Here is a 25,968-nt window from a genome sequence, read left to right as displayed (position 1 = left end):
TTGTTGAAGCTGGCTTTGTGGGCTATTATGTGATCTGTTCTGGAGAATGTACTGTGTGCATTTAAAAAGAATGTGTATTCTGCTGATTTAGGGTGGAATGTTCTGAATATATCTGTTAAGCCCATCTCTTCCAGTTTATCATTCAAAGCCATTGTTTCTTTATTGGTTTTCTGTTTAAATAATGTGTCCATTGACGTAAATGGGATGTTAAAATATCCTACTATTATTGTATTGCTATTGATTTTTCCCCTTATTGTCATTAACTGTTACATATATTTGGGTGCTTTCATATTGGGTCCCTAAATATTTACAATTGTTATATCCTCTTACTGGATTGGCCCTTTATTATTACATAGTGTCCTTCTTTGTCTCTTGTTACAGTCTTTGTGTTAAAGTCTGTTTTGTCCAATGTAAGTATTACTAGTCCAGCTTTCTTTTGACATCCATTTGCATGACAGATGTTTCTTCATACCATCACTTTCAATCTATACATGTCTTTAGGTCAAGAATGAGTCTCTTGTAGGCAACATATAGATGAATCTTTTTATTTTTAATCCATTCTGTCACCCCATGTCTTTTGTTTGGAATACTTAGTCCATCTACATTTAAAGTACTTTTGATAGATATGTATTATTGTCATATTATTTATTTTATGGTTGTTATGAAATTTTCTCCGATCGTTGTCTTTCTCTCCTCATGTTTTGCTGATTTTCTTTACTGATATATTTGAATTTCTTTTCTTCACATGTTTATTAGTGGTTTTTGATATATCGTTACCGTTGGGTTTATATATAAACTCTTCTCTATATAGCAGGATATATTAAGTTGATGATTGTTTAAGTTTGAACCTATTCTTTACTCCTCTCCTCCCCATATTTTAGGTATATGTTTCATATTTTACATCCCTATATTTTGTGAATTCCTTGACAGATTGTTTACAGAAATATTCACCTTTACAGCTTTTGTGCTTTCTACCTTTATACTGTCACTTTTGGTATCTCCTTTCCACTCAAAGAGCCTTTTAGGATTTCTTGCAAGGCCAGTTTTAGTGGTCATAAACCCCTTTAGTTTTTGTTTGTTTGGGAAACTCTTTATCTCTCCTTCTATTCTGAATGATAGCCTTTATGCATAGAGTGTTCTTGGCTGCAGATTTTTCCCATTCAACACTTGGAATGTATCCTGCCAATCCCTTTGGCCTGGAAAATTTCTGCCAGAAAATCCTCTGCTAACCTTACAGGTTTCTCCTTGTAAGTTACTGTCTTCTTCTGTCTTGCTGCTTTCAGGTTTTTTTTTTCTTTATCACTATATTTTGCAAATTTAATTAAAATATGTCTTGGTGTGTATCTACTTTTGTTGATTTTGATGGGAGTTCTCTGTGCCTCCTGATTCTGGTTATCTGTTTCCTTCCCCAGATTAAGGATGTTTTCAGCTGCTATTTCTCCAAATAAATTTCCTGCCTCCTTTTCTCTCTCTCCTTCTGGAGCTCCTATAATAGTAATGTTATTACATTTGATGGAGTCACCAAGTTCCCTAAGTCTCTTCTCATTTTGCATAATTCATTTTTCTTTTTTTCCACTTGATTACTTTTCATTACTCTGCTTCTAGGTCATTTTTGGTTCCTCAGTTTCTTCCAGCCTGCTGTTCATTCTGTCAAGTGTGTTTCCATTTCATTTTGGGCTCTTTATCTTAGCTATGTTATTCCTTATCTCTGTATTCAGGGTCTTACTCATGTAAATACTCTACCCATTTCTCAAGTCCAGTGAGTATTCCTTATGATCATTGCTTTAAATTCTCTATCAACCATGTTACTTATATCTGTTTTTTGCTTAGATCTCTGGCCATGCCTTCTCCTGTTTTTTCATTTGGGATAAATTTCTCTGCCTCCTTATTTTGTCTGCCCCTCTGTAATTTTATCTCTTTCTTTCTTTAAATAAAATTTTACACCTGGGGCGCCTGGGTGGCTCAGTTGGTTGAGCGTCTGACTTCGGCTCAGGTCATGATCTCACAGTTTGTGAGTTTGAGCCCCGCGTCGGGCTCTGTGCTCACAGCTCAGAGCCTGGAGCCTGCTTCCAATTCTGTGTCTCCCTCTCTCTCTCTGCACCATCCCCACTCATGCTGTCTCTCTCTGCCTTAAAAATAAATAAAATATTTAAAAAAAATAAAATAAAATAAAATTTTACACCTAACTAAAATATCAAGGCATTTTGTCCAACTAGCTTATATTTTTTCCAAATTAAATTTTTCTAAGGTGAATTTCTCCAATAGCAGCCAAATAGATGGATAGCCACTACAGAATAAAATGTGTCCTCTTTTTTGACCAAATTGATTTTGAATAACTTTTAATTTTTATTCCCTTGGAAATCTGATTAAGGTGAAATTTCATTCCTGGTATCAACCTTGTTTAGATAAAAATCACTCCTTATTTGTAAATTGCTTTTAGAATGAAGGATTATAAATAAACTATAAATAGTTGGTGGAAAGCTATAGCTTTAATTAAATCTTACAGGTTTATTATTCAGTTGAGCTGATGACTTCCTGAAGGATCCTTGAATAAAATCAGATCATTCTCTGTATTTCCACTATGCTATTCATTTCTTCAACTGTGTATGACATACCCTGGTATTGGAGCCCTGTCTTTTATTCCTACCTAACTTCCACTGCAGTGGAAGAAGTGGGATGAGATCTAGTAAATGCTTTAAAAAGCTTTTATCCCTTCCTTCTATTTAGCCAGTGTCCTCTTCACCCCAGGCTCAGAGGCATCTAATGTTGCATTTTCTGAGCTTCGTTATGACCACGAGGGCAATGTCAGTTTGGTTCTCTGACTCAACAACAAAGAATTCAGCTTTCTTGGATCTGCTAAGTTACTTCTCATAATTGTATAGCTCCTCTCTCTTCTACTGTTCTCCCCATTCTTGTGGGTATGTCTTTTATGTTAAATCCTTTTTTGTACTTTTTATAGGGTTTTTGAGGAAAGCAAAATTAGATGGCTATAATAAGTCCTCCATGGTGTCCTATGAATCAAGTCACTTTTATTTATAAATTCAGTTACATTAAATACTGTGGCCATTCATTTTATTAATTAGATTTGTCTCTGAGTGGGTTTGGGTTGTTAGCTAAATATCAAATCCATTTTAGTTTCCACCATTAAAGATGTTAAAATACATGAATTAAATATGCAACTAGAATCTGCCAGAGTCTTTGATGAATGTTTCAGTGCATGGCAACACCACTGGGAAGATCTTTTAAGACACCAGATAGGAAGGGGAAAATTGTCACATAAATACATCTGTATAATTAATCTTGTTACTACTATATACTTACAGTTGCATTACATTGGACATTAGCTATTCAATAAGGGCATCATGAGCTTTGAATTAGTACAGAAAGGCTTAGTCAAGAAAGTGACCTGAGCAGGAAGGGGGCAGGGGGTGGTGAGTGACTTTTGAACTTTTAAAGAAATTGATAGAAATTATTTAAAATCTATTAGAAATAACTCAATTGGAATAAGACAATAGTTTATGTTTATATGTAATAGAAATTTCTGTGCAGGGTCTCCCTTTTTGTTTTCTCCCTCCCTATCCTATACCAGAAATGGAGGTACAAGTGTCCTATCTCCGTTTCGCACCTGTGTGATACTTCAGCCCCATTTTCATATATGGCAACATTGAAGTAGTGAAAAGTTTACTTTGTTGTTTCCTGTTGGTTCAATTTAATTCCTGATGAGTAAGCTCTACAAATATGAACAACGTTGCATCATAGACGTTTCTCTGTATACATGTATACAGGCTGCTAAACACACATATTCTCTAAGGTTTTATCTAGGTACTCTTCAAGTGCATAGTTACAGTCACATTGAGAATCAGAGAGAAACCCCTGAGAGACTTTAAGAAGGTGACCTCTCTGAAATGATTTGAGCACTCTCCCACCATCTGCTGAGACTGTAGAGTACTCTCTGGCTCTGCTCTCAGTCCCCATTCCACACACCCCTTTCACGGGTGTTTACTTACATCTTCTCCTACCCTTCAAGACTGCTCTTAATATTCATTTTACCTACTTTTACTTGAACAGTGGGGCAAGGATAAATATTACCCATCTCCTGCCTTAATCTGTTTCTAAGAAAGACCTGGCAAGGTGCGCCTGGGTGGCGCAGTCGGTTAAGCGTCCGACTTCAGCCAGGTCACGATCTCGCGGTCCGCGAGTTCGAGCCCCGGTTCAGGCTCTGGGCTGATGGCTCAGAGCCTGGAGCCTGTTTCCGATTCTGTGTCTCCCTCTCTCTCTGCCCCTCCCCCGTTCATGCTCTGTCTCTCTCTGTCCCAAAAATAAATAAACGTTGAAAAAAAATTAAAAAAAAAAAAAAGAAAAGAAAAGAAAGACCTGGCAATAAGAATTTGGTTGGATTCCTATTGGGTTGAACAACACACAGGATTTTTAAAACCAGTCGTTTCACACTGATCTTTACAGTATTTAAAGGCAGCCACCCAAACATCCCTAGGAATGTGATTGTGGTGTCTAGGCAGTATCTGCTCTCAAAAGCTCAGAGCAGTAGCCATCTAGCCTACAAATATGAAAGTATTTTTCTCAGCAATTCAGTTTTTCCATCAATTTTTGATGCCTTTCATAATCTCCAAATTCACTTGTTCTCTTTATATATGATTTTTTCTTTATTATGAGAAGAAAACTTTTATCCCCTTCATTTCTCATGATGGTTAATAGAGCATCATGCCAATTTTATTCAGGCTAAACAGTCAAGGAAATAAAAAGTACTGTCACATTTGTTCTTCTGTAGAAAGTGAAAAATAATTTTCTTCTAAAGGATTAAGTTGAAAATATTCAGTGGAACCAAATATTCTAGCAATTTTATCAAATTATTTGTTTCAGAACTCCAGAATGTTTCCCATTTAATAGGTTGGTTTAGAAAGGTGTAATAGTGTGTGAGAAGTACATAGGAAACATATCATTAAGACGTGTTTTCTCAGAGAAAGAACGTGTTAAAAAAAAGATAAAGTAGGTCACAGTAACTTCAATAAACATTATTTGTCATGTGCATAGTATGAAAGTAGAGCCTCTAAACCCCCAGAAAAGTTTGAGTTCGGGGATGATCATTTGGTCTGTGACTGACTTACTTGGTATTGTGGTATCTCAGCAATTTTCTAATTTCAATGTTAATTCAATGTTAATGACTGTATTAGATGATAAGAAACCAAAGAGAAATCACTAATAAACCAGTAATCTATGGCTAAATAAGTTTTAAAGTTTATTTATTTTGAGAGAGAGAGAGAGAGCAAGAGAGTACAGGAGGGACAGAGAGAGAGAGAGAGAGAGAGAGAGAGAGAGAGAGAGAGAGAGAGAGAGAGATGGAGAGAGAGAATCCCAAGCAGGTTCCGCATTGGCAGCACAGAGCCTGATGTGGGGCCCAAACTCATGGAACTGTGAGATCATGACCTGAGCCAAAACCAGGAGTCAAATGTTTAACTGACTAAGCCACTCAGGTACCCCAATGGTAAATACTTTTAAATATATTTTATTATTTTAATTATAAAAACATATTTCAGAATTTTTTCCAAATACATCTTTGTTGATATATATATCTTTATATTGCTAAAAATATTCCTAAAGAGTTAAAGTAAGAGTAAAAATGTATATGCCTTTATCAACATATGTGCTATATATTATTAGATTTAAGTAATATTTAGTTCTCTGAAATTTCACTGTACTAGAAATTATAACATAATATAGCTCTAGTTTTTCCCCTTCATAAGGATTTCTTAGAATTTCAGACTCATTCCTTTATAAATACAATCTTAATGTAAAAGGGCCATAGTAGGCAGGAAATAACCTCTATAAGTTGTCCTTATATCCCTTTAACAGAGGTCTTACTTCAGAAATTCTACCTAATTTATTCATGTATTTCATTTGTTGAAGGACTTATATATCATCTCATCCTTTTTAAATTTACATCATTTTCTATCTTGGTTCTGCATAGTTCTATTGATCCTCATGATCCAGGTGGGTTTGAGATTAAATGCCTGAAGCTTCCCCTTGGCTCTCCCTAAAAACCACTAAAATATAACTCAGTCAACATAAAGTGAAATATCAAGGTGGTTTTTTTTTTCAAATGAAATATCATAAAGTGAATACTTTGGTCTTTTATAAACTTCAAACACAAATGCAAGCATGCATTCTGAGGAAGTATGTGTTTGTTGTACAACAAAGATCTGATTGCAATCTTACCTTCCCCTGATCCCTAGTAGGGAAGGATATTATCACGTATTTGAATAAAGGTTTTAGCTTTCTCTTGACAAATGATGCCTTCATCCATAGTTTACATTAGACTTTATGCCCCATTCTGAAGAGTGTCCCTTATTCTAAAAGAATAAGATGGCTATGTTTACCATTTTAGGAGTGGAAACTTATGAAATGTTAGGATGACACAATTCGGCAGCTTTTGACCTTTCCTTTTATAAAAACTTGACAGAGTGTTAAAAGTTCAAAGGTAATTTGAAGTTTATGACTTTCATGAATCAAAGATACTAAAGAAATGTTATAAAGCTCTCAATTTTTTTTTTTTTTTATGGAACAGTTTCTACTGTCAGATCCTGGATAAAGGACAATAAAGAAAAATTCACATTTTGAAAAATAAGCAGAATGCCGAAGATGCCAATTCAAGAAGGTACCTCTTTCTGCCCAAGGACTTGTTGCTTATCACTCTCCTCCAAGTTCAGGACCAATAGGTCCTGTGGGCAATTTTAGCAGAGTCTGGAACCTCAATCTCTGTTAGGGTAGAGCACTTCTCTCAGTGGACCTCTGTGGCTGTAGTTACGTCAGTTTTAACTACAGTTGTTGTCATATATGCTTCCCTACAACCAAGCAGCAGGAGATATTCTGAAATTCTCATGTCTAGATTCCATGATAGACTGGAACCCAAGACCCCAAACATTCCTCCCATCTTCCTACCGTAGAAAGTTTATCACTCTGTGGTATAATTAGTTGTTCAATGATCTGTCTCTTGAGTAGATAGCATGCTTTTTTAAAGCAAGAATTCAGTCTTATTCCATCTATTGCATTGAAAGTGTTCAATTAATATGATTGAACAAATAGAAGAAACATAGTGATGGATTACACTAAGAATTATATATTGTTTTGAAGTTTGCAAAGTATTTCCAATATATATTCTCATTTAAAATTTGAACCAGCCTTTGGAGAACATTTCAACCAACCAGTTAGAAAGATCTTTTGAAACAGGTTTGGCCAATAGACATTGACTAAAAATTACTAACTCAGTTCTTTGGAAACCCTAACATCTACAAAGTACTGTATTAATTTTGTGAGCAATAATGATATGATATCTTATGTTCCCTTGTTTTGTAACATTGTGAGAGAGGCTGGTGGGGGGCAATGATCCTGACATAATGATCTAAAATGGAGACACAAAATGCCTCCATTTCACAAAGGCAGAGCTCCCTGCCCTCAATGGACTTACATACAAGAGCAGGTGTGGTAGTTGGCCTCTAAAGATGACTTCCAAAAGAACCTTTTTTCCCAGTATTCATACCCTGTGTAGTCAGTCCTCTTTCCTTCAGTCTTAGGAAACTTGTGACTGACTTTACTTTTTCTTTTTACCATGAAATTCACATTACATATAATTAATCATTTAAAAGTGATTAATTTAGTGGCATTTAGTGCATTCACAATGTTATACAATCAGTACCTCTATCTAGTTCCAAAACACTGTCATCATCCCAAAAGGAAACCTCCTACCCAATAAACAGCTACACCTATTCTTCCTTCCCTCAGCTCCTGACAATTGCCAATCTACTTTGCCACAAGATAGAAATCAGGTAAGAATTATGACTACCCTTAGGAAACCAAGCTAGCCACATGGAGAAGTAGCATGAACAGAGGGATACCCAGCCAGCTTCTACTAGTTCAGCCATGCCAGTTGAGGTATCAGAGACATGCACAAAGCAGTCTTCTTGAATATTCTGGCCCCAGAAGACATCATGTAGAGAAGAAAGGAGGTACCTGGTTGAAAGTCAGAACTGAGACTAAAGACCTGGTCCCTGGGAATCCATATTAGCATCTGCAGTTGTTCAGGCCACCCCAGATCAGGCTCCAGCATTAATGGATGGGTGGATGGGTAGAAGGATGGATGGATAATAGTGTGTTGCAAAGTGATAAAATGGTATGAAAGCAAACCAGAGGAGAGATCATAGTATCAGGAGTGCTGTGTTGTGGGTGGGGGCAAACTGCAGTGTTAAATATGCTGATATGAGCAAGTCTCACATTTCTGACTGAGAAGCTAATAAGATTTTTTGAGGAGGGAAATTGTATGATTTAATTAATCTTTAATAACCACTTCCCTATTGCAGGGATAAAGGAAAGGAGTGGGGTGAATGGCCTGCTATCATTTAAGTACTTGTCTTTAAAATGAAGGGAAAAGAAAAGCTAATGCTAACAAGTGAAAATCTGTAGAATGGGGACAAGCAAGCATTTCAGTTGAGTGCAGAAATGCAGTCCTCAAAACTGGGTTCAGTTCCAGTTTCTACATATAGTTTCTGGAATTTCATATTGCATGGATCTGTGAAGTCTAAACAATTAATTGGTTCTGGAACAAAATTAAGCTGATGAGTTAATGAAGGGAAAAAGTGGTGGAGGATGGAAAGAGAAATGTTTTCCTAGGAAATCTCTAGGAAATCATTCTGCAAATTTGCTTGAAGTGGAAAAGATTTTTATTTCCCCACAAAACATCATTCTCCATGTTGGTAGTCACCACTTCCTCTGAACCACCCCTATTCCCTACGGTCTCTGAAGCAGGTTCCAGATCCCTGAGGCTCTGCAGACCCAAGATCAGATCAACATCCAGGATAAAATCAACTTCAAAGAGCTTTCCTAGGTCCTTCAGATAGTATAATTATATGTGAAAAAATCACCTGGCAAAGTTACTGCGCATTCAGAACTTCAAAGGAAAGACAGTTGAAAACCAATACAAATGAGAAGAAAAATCTGACAAACAAATCTTAATCCAAACAATAGCAGTAAGCACTAGAATAAAAAGTCTAAGAGTGTAGAGGTGCCTGGGTGGCTCAGTTGGTTAAGCATCTGACTTCAGGTCATGATCTCATAGTTTGTGGGTTCAAGCCCCTCATCAGGTTCTGTACTGACAGCTCAGAGCCTGGAGCCTGCTTCAGATTCTGTCTCTCTCTCTCTCTCTGTGCCCCCCCCCCCACCAACTGCTTGCGCTCTGTCCCTCTTTCTCAAAAAATAAACATTAAAAAATAAAAGAAATAAAGTCTAAGAGTGTAAATGATGTTTAAAAGCAACAGAAAAAAATAGCTTTTATTATCAATGTGCACATGATGTACCAGCTTAAAAAAAGCTAATATATATATTAATATTCCACTTTATGTAAAAATGATTAGTTGATTATTCTCTTTATAACCATTGACTATGGAAATTTACTGTGGAGACCCATTAAATAGCCAGCTCTTTTGCTGTATCACTGATTATTTAATATACAAGCATTTAATTATAATCAGTGGTTCAGGGAAACCTCAAATGCCTTCATCAAGCCCCAGTCATGGTATGGCTAGTATGTTTAAAATACAATGGTAGGCCTAATTTTTAAAGGATTTATTTGCTTATAGAGCTTATTATTGCTCCATAGAGGCCAGGATAAAGAGTCCCAAGGATAGAAATGGCAATTACAATAACAACAAAATAAAAAAGAGTAAATAAAGGAAAGAAATGAAACCAGTTACACCCTTTCAGCCATTTTGCAACTCACTTGAGAATATTCTGGCAATTACACAATTTTTTAAAATGTAGCAAAAAGTGGACAGAAAGTGGACAGTCTGGTTCATGATACTATACATTTATTGACTCAGTTCCAGGCAACTTGCGTGAATGTAAATTATCTTTGCAGAGTTTGAACCCTCTCCATGTCTCCAGTGGTATTTTCCCTTCTTTACTAGGGCATATAAGGCAAATGTGGACTGGAGCATAATTGTGTAAGAATCACCTGGATATTTGTTAAAAACTCACACTCCAGAGCCCCACTAAAAGTCTCAGGAATCTGTAAAGCAACAAGGTGTCTGGGCCAGTAGAATAGTGGGATACACTGTCATTGCCTCCTGAAAGGTAGGTTGCCTGGGGCTTAGACACCCAGGGCCTGGCCAGGATAGAACTAACCAGCCACTGTGTGGCTAAAGGAAGCCAGCATATATCTCTGGATTTCATTTTCTTTCTTTCTTTTTTAAATATTTTTAATGCTTGTTTATTTTGAGAGAGAGAGTGTGTGAGCTGGGCAAAGAGAGAGGGAGACACAGAATCTGAAGGGGGCTCCAGGCTCTGAGCTGTCAGCACAGAGCCCATTGTGAGACTTGAACTCATGAGCCATGAGATCATGACCTGAGCCAAAGTCACACACTTAACCAACTGAACCACCCAGGTGCCCCTGGATTTCATTTTCTTATAGCTCTACCAAGACAAGACCCCCGATGCCTTGTTATACAGAGAAAGATGTGATTTTAAATACACACAATCATAATTATTTATTATATTCCATTAATTTTGCTCAAAATCCTGAAATCAGACAAAATGAAAGGAGAACTATTTTATTATAGCCTAACCCAGTTAATCTAAAATGGATTTTGATAGGTTAAGATTAACTTGAGGTTTGGTTAAATCTTTGTCTTCCCTAGGTAAATTGTGCATATATGTATTTTTCTAAACTTTTGAATGTGAGTATCAGACAGCATGTTCTGTTAATCATAATGTATTCTTTCCTTGGAAGATGCCAGGAGTCCTTCAGGACATCCCCTACTGTGTGTCAGCGGCATGAACATCAGTTTTCATCGTGTGGACAGACAGAAAGAAAGGTACTTTAAATGCCCATCTGGGTTCTGATGTCAGAGTAGCTTGCCCAACCTTGTTGGTACTTCCTTCTATTCCCCTCTACAAACATTTTTGGTGTAGAAACAAATGTATCTGTGTTGTAGTACGGACCACTGTACACAAATCTATGGTGATGACAGCAGGGTCATTTTTGTGGAGCCTCTCAAGTGAAGAAAAGTGTCCCTACAGCTGGTTTTATTTTCTTTGTCACTAGATGTCACTGCATACACAGTGTGCTACTGTGGCCGGGTAATGGGAGCCCCGAGAGCAGGGGAAAGAGGCAAGACATATTCTGGAAGCCTTCCTTCTGATCCTACTTGGAAGGTTTCTGGGCTTTGGATCTCTTTGAGGCATTCTCACCACCTTGTTTAATTAGGCTAATCCCCCTTCATACTCAGTCATTTTAGAGATTGTGTGAAATGTAATTTAAATGTGTGTAAATCCTTTGTCTTTCAGTAGGACCTTTTGGGGAGGTCATATGTGGTATAAGTGTGTCTTACTCAAAGTTCCTTTTGGTGTGGACTTACGAGCAGGATGCAAATTGGTTACTTATATGCTGCTTCTAATTCAGGGTTATATCCTGTTAAAAAGCCAGTTTGTTCTCAATCAGAATGAAACAGTTAATAGATGTTCAAAATTAGTTCCAAACACAGCCCGACTATTTGCTAACTAGTGGCATTCTACATCTGCTTCAAGTTAAGAAACTTTAATTAAAATTACTATTCCTCTATCCAGTATCCTTCCAAATTCCAGGTTTGTATTTGCATCTTCGGTAGCCAAAGGCATGCTCCGTTAGGCCTGTATCGGTGATTTTTCCTTCACATAAGAGATTAATTCAAGTTGATATTACAGACTTCTAGGGAGACGTAATTTACATCTTCCATTCTTATTCCCAGCCCCCAAAGGGATTTGTGACAGTCTCATGGGGAAGACCTGCTGGGTCATTAGTGGAATTTCACCGCCATATTTTTATTCACTGAGATCCTACAGCAGGCAAGAATTTTACCCAAGGCAACTAGTGTTTAGAATTCTCTCTCTCCTTAGCCGCAGAACCAGATGTGAACAGATATCTTACTGGAACTTGGACAAGTAGGTCCTGAAGTTAAAGACCTACACTCCAGCCTGTGATTTGGTTTAATGAAATAAGCACACATAAGATATTAAAGACCCAGGCTATGATCCTGACTCTTTTATTTGATTGTGGGAAATCTGGGCCTGAGTTTTCTCATCTGTAAAAGGAAATAAGAAAATCTGCCTTTATCTATGTCACATTGTTGTTAGGAAAATCTAACAGGATAATGGATTTGAAAAAAGTAAAAACTGTCATATAGATACATAGCAGTATCTTCCTCTTCCTTATAATTTAATGGTAACACATGTATTTATTTATTTATTTATTTATTTTAACATTTATTTATTTTTGAGACAGAGAGAGACAGAGCATGAATGGGGGGAGGGGCAGAGAGAGAGGGAGACACAGAATCGGAAGCAGGCTCCAGGCTCTGAGCCATCAGCCCAGAGCCCAGGGCTTGAACTCATGGACCGCGAGATCGTGACCTGAGCTGAAGTCGGATGCTCAACCGACTGAGCCACCCAGGTGCCCCGGTAACACATGTATTTAAATAAAATTAAAACAGTGATCAGTTCATATCACTCTAAAAAGTGATCTATGGTTTACTTCTTTTTTGAAGTTTATGTAATATTTTTAGCCAATTACCAAACATGTTTGCAACTTTGTGACCAGAGATATTCATTTTCTTATACTCAGCCTACAGGCAGTATGTGACAAATTAAAATAGAAGGTGACATTCCAGAACATGGCGCTGTGTTCCTGGGCACCACATGGGTTATATTCAGGCAATAAGGCACAGATCATCTTTATTACAATGCAGATGTTGAAATGCCAGCGGTGGGATTAGGGAGTGTGGAATGGAGATGGGATGGTAGGGGACATTTGCCACAGCTGAAGCCATGTCAAGTCTCAGAATGGGCAAACCTGTTAATGAGGATCCAAGCATCAGTTTCTATTTCTAAAAACACAGCCCAAGGGAAACTTATGTAAATTTTGTTGGATATGAAATCCTTCTTACAAAACAGCATTTTGATGAGTCTAAGGTAAACAGGTCAGACCCATGTTGAATAAATTTCCATTAAAGTGCACATGATTTTAAGAATGGGGGGGGGGTGAGGAGTTGAGAAAATGAAGGTGATTTTAATTAAATCTTAAATGTGGTTAGGTCTTGCCCCCAATCTACACTTGAGATAGCCTTCAGAATTTCTTTTCAAATTGATGAGTCCCATGAAATGAGAGGATTTTGCTGATGACAGCACATTTGGTAGATGGTGGTCTTCAGACCTCCGGCAGCTCTTCTCTGCCTTAGTTCAGATTTCTACAGGCACCACAGGGCTGAAAGGGACCCTCTAATTATGGGCGGGATTAGCACTCAACAGCCCATGTGTTGTTCTCCGTGGCTTTCAGCCCTCGTGGTTTCTCGGTTCCTTATGGTCACTGTGGCCACCTAGAAATTCTTTTCAAGAGCATAATAACCAGATCAGCTGCTGCAGGCTGGAGCTGGGCAGAACAAAGGGAGGCGGAGGGCACTCCAGCAGACCCTGTCTGTTCACAGATCCCAGCAGGCACCCCAGGGTCACATCAGACAAAACCATGGTCCAGCCCCATTTGATAAGGCTCCATCCTGCACGACCCATTGCCCCTACTTAAGGCCTGGGGGATACGCTCCAGTAGCGTGCACTCTTTGCCAACAGAAATACTAGTCATGGAAAAAAATACACCCCCACGCCTTGCAGCAAGCAGGAAGACTCTTCTTGTTAATTTTTCCCCTTCAGGTATTTCTCCGTGGAAATCTTTAACATAGATATGGGGAGTTTATTTTTTAGTCTGTTTTTAATATTAATCTTTTGATAGAGGTTATTTTAACCTATGAGTAACAATGAATGGGGGGGGGGGAAAAGGGGTGGCAGGCATTTATTTTACTCTGAAATGAGGCAGGGCAGCTCCTCATTCCTTGCTTTGTTCATCAGTTGCATGATGCCACAGCATAGACAGGTTTTCCCTAAGTAGCATCTGGTCCTTCTTGGACGATTCCACAGGCGTTTTGTCTCTTTCAGGTTTTCAATAGTGGCCACTGGGGCAGGCGACCATCTGGTGAGGCGTCACCTGGCCAGTTGGTCCTGCCTGACTGCACACTACCCTGCATTCCCCTGCATCAGATGGCCCCAGTGCCCAATAGGGTCCTTGCTGGGGCTGGACAGCAGGACATGGGGCTTGGCATTGAGATAGGGTCAGGGTTAGTAATGGCACTTCTAGTGAATGGGAAAACTGGATGACAAGGTTTTAGAATGTGGGCTCATGGTCAGCAAAGTTGGCTTTCAATTTTGATTCATATACCTCCTAGCCCAGAGGACATGGGCAGCTTATCTCTTAGCTTTTTATATCTGCAAAAGGAGGAACATCATAATAATTGGGTTGTTGTGAGGTATTAGTGAGACTACTCTAGATATAAACGTATATTTTGTATCAGGAAACAAAGGGTACATTTAAATGGTTATAGAGGATTGTTTAATAAGGAGACTTTTTACAACACTGCACGCATGGTTTAGGAAAAACATGAAGGAAGGAACCTGTGCAGTATCCCAAGGCTTGTGACATCCTGGAGCTGTTACATGTTAGGGCTCAAGGGCTAAAGTCAGGGAGCAGTTAGGGGAAACCAGAGAGGGAGCTCCAGGGAGAGGGACACCATGACACAATCTGCACACTTTGTTAGAGGGGTGGCAGCCAATGTGCAACTACAAGAGGGGTAGACACTAGGGGGCAGGAGGGTTACCACTCTGAGAATAATCTTAGGCCTCCACTATCCTCACACTCTGAATATCCTCACTTACTTTTGTTAACTAATATACACCCATTACCCAAACTAAATAGCCCTGACCACATCCCCATTTGCACTCAAGTACTCGTGGAAGGCTTTTTACTCTGGAGATATTTGGCCTAAGAGTTTTTTCCTAGCAGGGGAGCACGTGTGGCCCATGCCCACAGCAAACATACTGGGAAGCTGATGCACACAAAAGCAGCCCTAAACCCATGATTGATGGGAGTTAGTGAATAAATACCTAGCTTCCTCAAGCTTCACTGTCTCCTGGAGTTACCTCAGGATTCAACACCAGTTGCCTACAGTGAGAACTCACTTGATTATATATTCATTCTTGGGTATATATCTAGTCTCTTCCCTGTCTTACTTCCCTGTGTCCTGGGATCTCCTCCCCAATACATGTTAACACTATAATCCACATCCTTAGAGTTGGCTTCTGGGAGCACCCAAATCAAGACAAAACCCACTGACACAGTCTATGTGGGTCAGCCCCCTGTGGTACAGAACAGGGTAGTGGATGATGGAGAGCGGATCTGGGGAGGGACATGGCAGACATCCACATGGACACCCAGCACAGTGCCTGATCTGCCTCACAGTATGGTAGTTAGTAGTGTTAACTTGGCAACAACAACTGGTGTACAGTCGTTCCCTCATTCTCTTCCTCTTCCTCAACATTTGATACAAAACTTGTGTAAGAAATGGACAAAAGCCCATTCTAGGTGGCATCAAAGGTTAGTGGAAGTTGGGAGATAGTGGTAGGGTTCTAAAAAGGTGAAGTATTAATAAAAACTGGATGGTTTGCCTAACAAAGAACAAGTCTTAAAACTTGAATGAACATAATTTGCATTTCATGCCATCAATTAGCATTTGAGAGCTAGAAGGAGGGATCAGCAGAAGTAGGAAGCCCTTAAATTGGAGAACCTAGGCACTAAACCCTGCCACTGATAAAAGAGTCCAGATTGGCTCTAAAATGTAGAACCAAATATCCACTATGAAGCACAATAAAACCCTATTTATTATAGTACTTCTGACTATTTTAGGTCCCTATAAAATCTCAACATGTTAGAATTTAAAAATGGTTAGGTTAAAGATGAGAAGGGCTTTAACCAAATCATTTATTGGGCCAGTATTAACTCTAAGTCCTATGATAGAGACTGGAATTAATTAGTACTTAGTCAATATTGGATGGATGGATAGATGGATGATTCGATGGGTTAGCCTAGTATTATAAAACTAAAGGAATGCAACAGCAGTCAAAATACTAATATTCATCCACAGTCTTCCTTGTCTAAAACAACTTTAACACTTTCTCATGGTATGTGTATATGTGTGTGTGTGCAACATATATATTAACCAATAGAGTTTTATTGGCCAGAATAAGTCACATGGGGAAGTCTAGTGTCAGTATAGGATGGTGCTGCAAAGGGGCCTCATATAAGGAAGCAAGAACAAACTGGAGCCATTATTGCAATCAATTGTCTACATAATTTCTTTCTCCTGTTACAGTGGAGGTGTCCCTCCTCCCTCTGTGCTCTTGAATACGTCTGAGGTCTGACTACCACCTTACTGCCCTTCATCTTGAGAGGCAATGTAGATTTTATCCTGCTGGAGATTTGGATGGATTCCTGCCAGAATCCCTTGGAGTGTTTGAATAAGTGATTTTTCTAGGAACCAACCCGGATCCCCTAAGGTAGAACTTCTAGGGAAAGAGCCTCAAAATCAATATTTTAATTATGCATTTGAAAGAGTAGGTATGTGTGTTTCACAGGCTTCCATTTCAACACAGCAATAAGACCTAATGATTGGAGGTTGACACCAAGTGCTCCCATTTATCTAATCACTTACTTTTGTTAACTAATATACATGTCTATTAAAGGAGATTATGTCTGGCAACCAACTATAATCCCCATAGGTAATTCTCTATGGAGGAAACCATGGTTTTACTTATTTTGGGGGGTAGTGAGAGGGGTTGAGGAAAGTTGCTGTTTTTTGTGAACAGAGGCAAAGATCACATTTCAATCATATTTATAATGTCCATCACATACTGCATAATATTTGGTGAGAAAAGAGTTTGTTGTTTTGAATTATATTGAATTCCTTTACTAGGTTAAAAATACTTGAGCCCATCAAGTCACATGGAATTTAGGACACCTCAGTTAAATTCCCAGTATTTTATCTAATTGAAGACACTGAGCACGTGAATCCTAGGAAATGGGCCTATGTTACTTTTCAGAATGGCCCCAGAGTCCCTAGAATTCCCCTTGGCAATTTGAAGGACTGCCCCAGCTGTGGAGAGAAATGAATTGGCAGTTTTGTTCCACATCTGACCTGGAATGAATTGCTTAAAGATGCTAATTGGATAGGATATTAAGGTATGCAAACATAAGCAAAAACAACAAAGAAAACACTGTAGTCTCCAGTAAGGATGACTATTTATCTTCATTGGTTCTCTGAAGACAAGAACTGTAAAGAACCTCTCTTTTGATGTTAAACTTTTATTTATTCCTTGTAGGATATAATTAACCTTTATACAAAAAGTAAAGGGTAGCATATTTTGTGAGAAAAACCCTAATTGTGTCTACTATCCAAGTTGGTGAAGGAACTATATTACATATTTACTTTTAATGCATATCAGTTTTCAATTTGAAAATTCACTGTAAGCCACCAATCAGATGACTCTATTAATGAAACATATAGGATAGAATGTAGTAAGGGATCAGAATCAAACATAAAGTGAATTATATTACATAAATTACACTGAGTTTGAAAAATCACAGTAGCTAGGAATCATAGTTATTTTTAAATACTCTTTTCTTAACATTGTTTACAACTGGGGCTTTATTCTAAGAGCTCTTTGATGGTGATAGTGCCCAAGACCCAAACAGATCACTTATGTATAAGGGGACCATATAATTTATAATCCAAATACAGACAGAGAAATGGGTTGCTATTTATAATTAAGTTAGAAGGATAGGTATTAGCTGAAACTATCTTTGGACAATTGGATGCATGGTCACCCTACCTGTGTACTTTATTCCTAGGAGTGTAAGTTCCACCATATATTTTGTGGAGACTTTTATTATGCAAGCTGTTTTGTGATGCAGAAGAAATTAGGCCTCCCTCAAAAAAGAATCTAAACTCTCAAGAGATAAGTAAAAATTTAAAAAATAAGTATGTCCCTCCAAATTCATATGTTGAAATCCTAACCCCCATTATCTTAGAATGTGACTGTATTTGTTGGTACAGTCTTTAAGCACATAATTAAGTTAAAATGAGGTCAATAGAGTGGACCCTAATCTAACAGGAGTGGTATCCTTAAAAGAAGATTAGGACACAGATACACACAGAAGACCATGTGAAGACACAGGGAGAGGATGGCCATCCACAGGCCAAGAAGAGAGGACTCAGAAGAAACCAACCCTGTTGATATCTTTATCTTGTATTTCTAGCCTCCAGAATTGTGAGAAAATGAATTTCTGCTATTTAAGCTACCCAGTCTGTGATACTTTGTACTTTGTAGCTCTGCAAACTAACACAATAGCACTGACTTCATCTAAGTTTGATAATCTGTGTACAGCAGGATGGGGATAAAATTTCTTTTTAATGAATTCGTGTGACATACTTTTAATGAATTCATGTGACATACTTTTAAGACCATACTTTTAAATTTCTCCAACTTTGGGGAGGGCCTTTAAGCTACAATATTTTGATAACTGAAATGACTCAGTATTCAGAAATATGGTCTCTGAAATATGTATGGCATGAGTTCTCTCAATGTAATGATGTCAGTCCATATAGTTGAGCTAATATGCACAAGGATGGTCAGTTATCTACTTCCAGCAATAACAACAAAAAAGTATTACAAATCTTAATGGCTTAGGACAGCAATTTTCTGGTTTTCTTTTTCTCATGAAGCTACAGATCAGCTGAGCAGTTCCATTAATTTGGACCAAAGTTGGCTGCTTTCTGCTGGACTCACTCATTTGTCTCTGGTCAGCTGGCAGGTGGGCTGGTCTAGCTGTTCTAGGATGGCCTCAGCCTGGATGACTTGGCTCTGCTGTACATGGTTGTCACCCTCCAGCAAGCTAGCCTGGGTTTTTTATCACAGGAAACAGAGTAATAGAGCCAGAGAATGTATGGTCTCTTGAGGCCTAGACCCTACACTGACACAACATCACTTCTGCAACATTTTGTTGGCCAAAGCAAGCCCCATGTCCAAACCCAGATTTGAGAAGTGAGGAAAGACCCTCCATCTTTTATGAGAGTATCTGTAAAGTCACATTGCAAAGAGCAAGGATACAGAGAGCAGTAAAAACAAACAAACAAACCAACAAACAAACAAAAAAGGGACCATTTTCACAATCTGTCAAAGATAGATTATTCCCAATGTGAGAAGCTTGAACTATAGTATTACTGAATCACCTTAAAAGGGAACACCCAGTGGAATCCCTCATCCAGTGCAGGAATTCCCCCAAATTAAACACAAAAAGACAAAACCAGAAAGAAGAAGAAGAAGAAAAAAACAAAACCCAAAACCTCAAAGAAGATTCCCACCACCTGCATTTGACCTAACTTTTCTCACTAGGCCAAAAAAAAAAAAAAAAAAAAGGGAAAAAACACTGTAGCTTCCCACTCCTGCCATTCAGGGCTCAGTTTATCTGGCTTCAGCTATGAGTCACAGCTGACTGAGGGGTGGGGGTGGGTCATGAGTCATGGCCTAAGACAAAGATAGAATTTGATGGGGGTGGACCAGAAGGCAGCACAGAAGACACTGCAAGTTCAGGCATTATCTCAGCATTTAGGGTGATTTCTCCTTTCCTGCAGCTGGGGAAGCTGGGCAGTGTGCCCGCTTCTGAAATCTCACAGTGGAGATGCCACACAGGCCCTGTGCAGCTGGGTTTGGGGGACTTATACCTTTGTGTTTCTGAGAGAGTTGAGTGGCTGATTTCACAAGTGTTAGTATCACTGCCCTGAATGTGCTCCAGTTAAACTAACTCCCTTCCATCCCTGTGTCCCTGTTCAGTAGACCATTTCATCTTGCCTTTCCCAGGAGTGAGTTACCTGGTCAGTTTGAGAAGTTAATATTTAGAAAGTCTAGTGGTTGCATATGGTTTCCTGCATGAAAGACATTATAATAAGCCAATGTTATCTATTGACCCACTTCCACATATATTTGCATTTGACAACTTTTTAAGAAATTCTTTGGCTCAATGACAGTTTAACTCAAGTCACTATGGTAGGAATTATTTTCAGCTATTGCTCTCTTTTTAATTTTGGCTGCACAGTAACCTGCTTAAAGTACATAAATATTTGTGCATCTCGCCTCAAGAAATTAACATGTCTTCTACCCTGAGGTAAAGATTAAATGAAAATTCTGTCACCTCAAAACAAATCTGGAAACAGAACTCCTGAGTATTTTCCAAATAAGGTGATTACTAGCCTAAAGATGCTGAACTTTTAGATGACTATCCTATAAACAAAGGCAACGCATGGTTGGCTCCCATTCAACCTGGTCCACAACATCCTTCATTACAGGACATGGCATCATTTTGATTCACAGCAGGATAAAAAGAATCTATTTGTATATTTGGAAGTTCGAATGAGGATTTCCTGAGGTCCTGGTGATGTCATTTCTGCCTTACAACAACCTTGCCTTTACCACCAGAGTTAAAACCAGGTCATCATTTCCATGTAAGTGTGTGCACATGTGTGTGCATGTGCACACACACACACGCACAGATATACTTCATTTCAGAGTCTAATTAAAACACAATCATATGTAATTTTCTCCTAGATTAATGCTGGCATTAAATCAAGATTTCAGCTTGGAAGGAAAATGCCTTAAACTAATCATACTATACTTGCATTGTCTGCTAATGAGAGAATGCCTTTTGTTAAATCATTTAGAACACATGTGCCCTGGACACAATATATATCGGGGACAGAAACAGAAAAATTTTGATTGCTAGTGTCCAGGAAAGATGCCACAGGCCTTATTAGTTTCTTCCCCATGGAAATAGTTGCAAACAGAAAATAATTTATAAACTGTTGCTTTCCTGTGATTGAGTTTCCCAAAGGACCACTTAGGGTATTACCACTGATCCATGATCATCTCACTATGTTTTCACTGCTACTAATACTGTCAGCCCTGCAGAGACTGTGAATTCCACCAAAGGATGACCCGCAGGTTTAGACATGGGAGGATGTACACCTCTAGCCCTGCCCGAGGCATAGAGAGTGGACTTGGGGAGGCCAGGATGAACAAGAGGCTGATTGCAAAAACCCCACAGGGTGCCACTATGTGTAGCCTCCATGAATGGCAATAGTCCTGAGGGGTGGTTGGAGCAGATACTGTGGGTACCCCAACCATGCCCCTTGCCTTTACTCCTTCAGGGCACAGAAACCCAACTTCTTCTTTGCCCTAATGGCCCCCACAGCCATCAGCTTAGACACTCACATGGCAGGCCAGAAGTGAAGGGAAATTAACATTTCGTGGGAGCAGCCCTAGGTGAATGACCGACAGGACATGATACATATATACCTCCATGCCCTTACCACCACTCAGGTGAGATAAATCCAAGCCATATACTTAACACCCTTTCCCAGTGGTCTCCAGCAGGACCACGTTCCAACTGCTCACAGTAGTAGCTGGTTCAATGAAATGCCCTTTATGGGCTGCCTGTCTTTCCCTCCTTTATACCTGTATTTCTTTTACTTCCCCCAAAAAACTGTTTGCTATTGAATTATTATCTCAGGATTGCTTTTGGGGAACTTAATCTAAGAGAGGAGCAAACTCAATTGAGACCCCCTGTTTTACGTAAATTTGGAGAACTGATAGAACATCCTGACATCAGGAGTATATCCCATGATATATTTGGATCCTGCCTTTAAGGAGACAAAACTCACAACAACACAGTTGCTATTCCACATTAGAGGAGATACATCTCCTTACTGTCCTGTTTGTGCCTTTACACACATGCCAGCTTGCTCATCATGCAGAGTAGTCCCAGAAGGAAGGCAATATTCTATAGCTCTGATCTTTCCAAGGCAAAGAAGACACAGCTTACCTAATTTTTCCATGAGGCCTGATGCTGCTTTCCTGAGCCCCAGATTTCCCTCTGGTTTTCATATACAACGCATCCTATTGCTTTGCTTATATTCTCATTGCCAAAGTCAAAACAGTTCTTCTGAAAGATCACGTCATGTCACTTGATGTAGAAGTGATCATGTCACTTCAACTTGGCAGAGGTTCCCTTGGCCCAAGAATACAGCCATTAAATTCTAACTATGTATTGAGGAGGGCACCTTTTGGGATGAGCACTGGGTGTTGTATGGAAATCAATTTGACAATAAATTTCATATATTGAAAAATATAAATTCTAACTATGGTCTGCAAGTCTCTGGGATGATATGATTCCTGGACACCACTCCAACATCACTTCCTATCACTTTCCTTTCCACTCCTTGCTTTTCTTTGAAAATGTCAACATGTTCCAGTTTCAGGATTTAGCATTAGCTGTTCCCTATGCTTGAGGCACTCTTCCCCCAGAGGTACATGAGTCTATCTGACTTTGGCCTTTGTCGACCAGTGCAGCACCCCTTAATTCTTTATCCTGTACCCTACTGATTTCTCTTTATAGCTGTCAGCCCCACTTGGCATCATATGAACTTGTTTAGTTGTTTTTTGTTGGTCTTCCCACTACCATGTAAGCTCTACCATTACATCACTGACACCATGTGCCTGGAGCACAGAAGATGCTCAATTTATAACTGGCTGACTGAATGTATGATGTTAACTTTAAGAGGACCTCAGAGTGATCTATCAATATTTTTACCAGAATAATAATATGTAGTCCAGATTTTTTTAGACTGTATATTGCTCTATATGTATTCTTAACTTTTTAAATGATTAACTCCTTACTCAGTAAAGATACATATTCCCTGTTTTCCAGTTTGGCCTTTTTTTTTTTTTCTCTTTGGTTATTCAGTCCCAAGTGAGGAGAATGTCTAAAACTGGAGGTGGATTGATTGATAAAGTAACAAAGAGCAGAATGTGTACTTCGAACTCAGCTACCAGCATCTATGTCCATCCATTCAACAGATATTGACTGAACATATATATGCCAGGTACTGTGGTACATGCAAGGGATGTATTGGGGAATACAATCACCAAATATGTCTGACCTGAGGGAGCTTATATTCTGAAAGGGAAACCAACAAGAAAATATAAACATAATAAATAAGGAAATTATTTCGTATATTTGAAGGATATGCTAGAGTGGTCACAGGAGGCCTCAGTGAACACTTGACTTCCATGCAGAAACTTGAATGAGTATGAAGCCATGCTCATGTATGTGGGAGGAGCATTCCAGACACAGGAAATAGCCAGGGCAGAGGCCTGAAGTGTGAGCATGCCAAATGTGCAGAGAGAGAGCAAGCCAGAGAGCATTGCACAGGGGAAGAGTGATAGGAGATGATGCATAGAAGAAATGCAAAGTAGGTCACACAGATCCCTGGAGGCATTAAAAGAAAGGATTTTCACACAAGCTGATAATTTTTAAAAGGCAATAAAATAATAGCTGTTGCTGGTCCATTCAACTAAATGATATTTCCCGATTGTTTCATATAAAAGGCTATTCCATTAAAAAACAGTATGTTAACACTATTATTGATAATTACTTTATTATATTATTGTTTCTTAACATGATTGTTACCATATTTTTCTTAATTGCACAGTGGTAAAGTGCTATTATTGATGATAAATGCAAAAAGGAAAAAATTACGAAATAAAAAATTAGAGAATAAAAGATTGTCTCTTTAATTTTTTAATTATAATTGCATTATTGAGATCTAGTTCACAGACCATTCAATTCATCCAATTAAAGTGCACAATTCAGTAGTTTTTAGTATATTCACAGAGCTGTACAGCCATCATCAATGATCAGTTTTAGAACCTTTCCACTCCCCCCCAAAATACTCGTTAATAATCAGTCCTCATTTCCCCTGTTAGCCTTAAAACTAAGAGTCAGTTACTTTACCAGCAAAAAAATGAGTGTATTTGGGAATAACAGAAAATTGGAATTCAGGACATGCAAGCTATGGCAAAACCATAGGCAAGAAAGAAGGGAAAGGTCATTTTTTGGAGAAAAAAGAAGAAGTTGGGAGGAGTTGTTTTGAACAGAAATCCACTGGGGGAAAACACTAGTTAATGATGATGATGGTTTCTCATTGACTGAGTTGCAGGAGTTTCTTATAGGAGGTGCACTGTACATCTTTCCCTTTGGGGGCCTGTAATTAATGGTTCTGTCCTGTTGAGATTCTTCTGTTGAAGTCTATAGCTAACAGTTCTTCCCGTAATTGACACTGAGTGGTAGGTCTTCCACTTCTAGCCTCTGGACTCTAGTGAGGTGTCCCTTTATTAATTTTTCACACCCATCAACCCCTCTTTTCAACACTAGACAGCCACTAATCTACTTTCTGTCTCTTTGGATTTGTCTATTCTAGACACTTCATATAAATAGAATATGTGGCCTTTGAGTCTGGCTTCTTTGCCTGTATGATGTTTTCAAGGTTCATCTATGCTGTAGCATATCAGTACTTCATTTCTTTTTATGTCTGAATAACATCCCATTGTATAGCTATACCCCATTTTGGTTATCTGTTCATTAGCTGATACACATTTGGGGTTTTGCACCTTTTCACTTTTATGAATAATGCTGTTGTGAATATTTGTCCATAAGTTTTTATGTGGGCATGTATTTCATTTCTCTTCAGTGTATATGTAGGAGTAGAATTCAGTGGCTCTTAAAATCCATGGTAAGGGACTAATATTACTAAGATTAATTGATAACTTTTAAATATGGGTTGATCAATCAATTAGTAAAGGACTACCAAAAGAATGATTGAGGGAACAAATCAGATTAGGAGAAACCATCAAAATTGATCTACATGTCAAAACAAGTAGATTAGCTAATAATGCTTTTCAGGGCTAGATACGTTTTGTGCAAAATTGTACGGAAACGTTGGGAAAAAATACACACACACACACACACACACACACACACACACACACACACACACACATTCATTCCACCATAGAACTAAAGCAAATAGAGAAGAGGGGTTTTCTTGGCCACTGAAGCATTTTGTTTTGTCGAGTGAGTTTGTAGAAGACAAGACATAATTTGTGGTGGGCCAGTGAGCTGGCAACACTGACCAATGCTGTCATATTGCCAGGCAGATAATGGCCATTTCTAGAAGGGTCATGAATTGTAACAACAGGGCTCCATAGGGAAAGATTCATCAAACCATAAATACCCCAGGTGCCTCTTATGACTGCACTGAAGAAGCATGAACCAAGGAAGCTTAGGGGACTTAAAATCTAGTTGAGAAACAAAATTATTAGAGGTCAAAGCCCTCTTTGGATGTCACGAATTGTTTGCAAAGTCTAAAAGAATTTTCATCTGAGGGTACAGTGCCAGCTTGTTCTTAAAAGTATAATTCACTCTGCCCTAAACTGCTTCTTTCTCCTGAAATCCTCCCAGGGCCCTGAGGTTTCCCACCACCAGGAATGCTCACAGCATGGATGACTGACACCCAGGGAGTTTGGGAACTGAGGAGGTGAGGAGATCTTGGCCGCAGAAGTCTGACTGTCCTGCTTTTGTGGTCTTGAGTCAGACTCCAGTGTGCGTGTGGCAAGAGTGCTGTGGTCTAATAGGTCATACCCTCCAGCATGTCTGACTCAGGGTGATGAGTGTCCCCTGCTCTTCTCAGTGCCATTGGGAGCTAGCCCCCGCTCACCCAAGTGGAGGCAGAGGCAGGGATGGCCGCTGGCCTCACAGCAGGAAGGTGGGGTGGTGTAGGAGTCCAGGGACTGACTGGGGATAGCCAGAGCTCACCAGTTCCAAAGGAGATGTTTACCCAACAAGACCCGAGGCCCCATCTCTCATCTCTGCCATTCCTGCCCCCTTCTAGGGTATATTTCCAGAGACCAGCAATCTATAAAGTAGACAAAACAGCTTTTTTTCTGGTCACCTGCTGCAGTACAGCTTGTTTACTCTTAAAATTGTCCAGGGATGTGAAAGGTCCAAGTTTTCTCTTCACCTGTCCTTAACAGAATCAGAAGCTGTGAGGTACAGGTCACAGTCTCCTTATTAAAAACCTTTCTCACTGCATTGAAATCTCT

At 39.0% G+C, this 25,968-nt stretch overlaps 1 long non-coding RNA gene across 3 annotated transcripts in view; it reads left to right on the top strand.

Moving 5' to 3' along the window:
* Window positions 1-25,968, top strand: part of LOC111559792 — a 454,702-nt gene that overhangs the window by 334,082 nt on the left and 94,652 nt on the right. The window contains exons 2-6 of one of the 3 annotated variants that reach the window (XR_006595382.1): window positions 6,581-6,670; window positions 7,795-7,838; window positions 10,793-10,877; window positions 22,772-22,910; window positions 25,328-25,403. This is a non-coding gene — a long non-coding RNA (uncharacterized LOC111559792). Of the gene's footprint in view, window positions 1-6,580; window positions 6,671-7,794; window positions 7,839-10,792; window positions 10,878-16,289; window positions 17,439-22,771; window positions 22,911-25,327; window positions 25,404-25,968 lie in introns of those variants that run through there. The other 2 variants (XR_006595383.1, XR_006595381.1) reach the window with 2 other exon arrangements.

The sequence above is a fragment of the Felis catus genome, chromosome A3 (assembly GCF_018350175.1).
Source record: "Felis catus isolate Fca126 chromosome A3, F.catus_Fca126_mat1.0, whole genome shotgun sequence".
Taxonomy (NCBI): Eukaryota; Metazoa; Chordata; class Mammalia; order Carnivora; family Felidae; genus Felis; species Felis catus.
Note: the sequence above shows the minus strand (reverse complement) of the source record. Positions and strands in the feature narration are given on the sequence as shown.